The sequence below is a fragment of the Coregonus clupeaformis genome, chromosome 33 (assembly GCF_020615455.1).
Source record: "Coregonus clupeaformis isolate EN_2021a chromosome 33, ASM2061545v1, whole genome shotgun sequence".
In the NCBI taxonomy this organism is placed as follows: domain Eukaryota; kingdom Metazoa; phylum Chordata; class Actinopteri; order Salmoniformes; family Salmonidae; genus Coregonus; species Coregonus clupeaformis.
Window position 1 is genome coordinate 13313734 of NC_059224.1, and position 960 is coordinate 13314693.

At 39.4% G+C, this 960-nt stretch overlaps 1 protein-coding gene across 2 annotated transcripts in view; it reads right to left on the reverse strand.

The window, feature by feature from the left end:
• Nucleotides 1–729: 729 nt before the first annotated feature.
• Nucleotides 730–960, reverse strand: part of LOC121548511 (coiled-coil domain-containing protein 85C-B-like) — a 116980-nt gene continuing 116749 nt past the window's right edge. For both annotated transcript variants that reach the window (XM_041859968.2, XM_041859967.2), the window contains exon 6: nt 730–960. This exon is cut by the window's right edge and continues 686 nt beyond it. The gene's annotated coding sequence lies outside the window, so the exon portion shown is untranslated.

Here is a 960-nt window from a genome sequence, read left to right on the forward strand (position 1 = left end):
GAAGCCCTGCTATAGTAACCATGCAGCTCTACTGGTTTAAAGTGACACTGGTCCTATTCTAGAGGTCTCTTATAGCTCTCATCTGGGTTTATTTTTAAACAACAGGGCCCGGTTTCCCAAGAGTATCTTAAGGCTAAGTTCATCCTTAGTAACTTCGTAGGAGCATCGTTAAATCTCAGAGCTGTTTCCCAAAACCATCGTTACTAAAGTTGCACTTGAAAACGCTCATTATTTACCGACTGCTTCAGACCACTCGTAGAACAGCCAAGTGCGTCTAAAGTTAGTTTTTATTCCCTACCGTGTCACTTTATACACAGAAGACCTCCACTAAACATAGAATCAAGATGTTTATCCGGCTCTGTGACCGTTGATAACTTCACAACGAAGGATAAAAATACGCTTCAAATGAAAACTGTGATGACTGCATTCAAAGATAGCCTACCTACAGTATAGACTATATACTGTATTTCAATGATATTGAAATCAATTTCATGTTCATTCAATTTTGTTTTATTTTACTATTTGGCTAATGTCTGTCATTTTTGCCTCAATATATTTAATGATGTGTAGCCTAACGTGTGCAATGATGTTCCAAATCTTGCTTAAGTGCACTATTATAGGGTAAGCATTAGATTAAGCCGCCTCAATATTTGCAGCCGTAGGTGATAATATCTCTCTAGGTAGCTGATCCATCGTCAGTATTGTGGAATAATTATAATGTTAAGGTAAGATTTGAATGGAGAAAGCTGATCCGAGAGCAGCACTGCCTTTCGTTCGATCCTATCAGTATCGATACATGCTCCAACGACACACTTAGCAAGTGTTCCCTCTGTGTGGCGTTTTGGGAAACGCGTGTTACATCTTTGACCATTGTAGGAAAGATGCATTGTTAAAACACTCGTAAGCCTAAGTTCCATCTCTATCGGGAAACCGGGCCCAGGAGAGTTCTGAAATAATCTT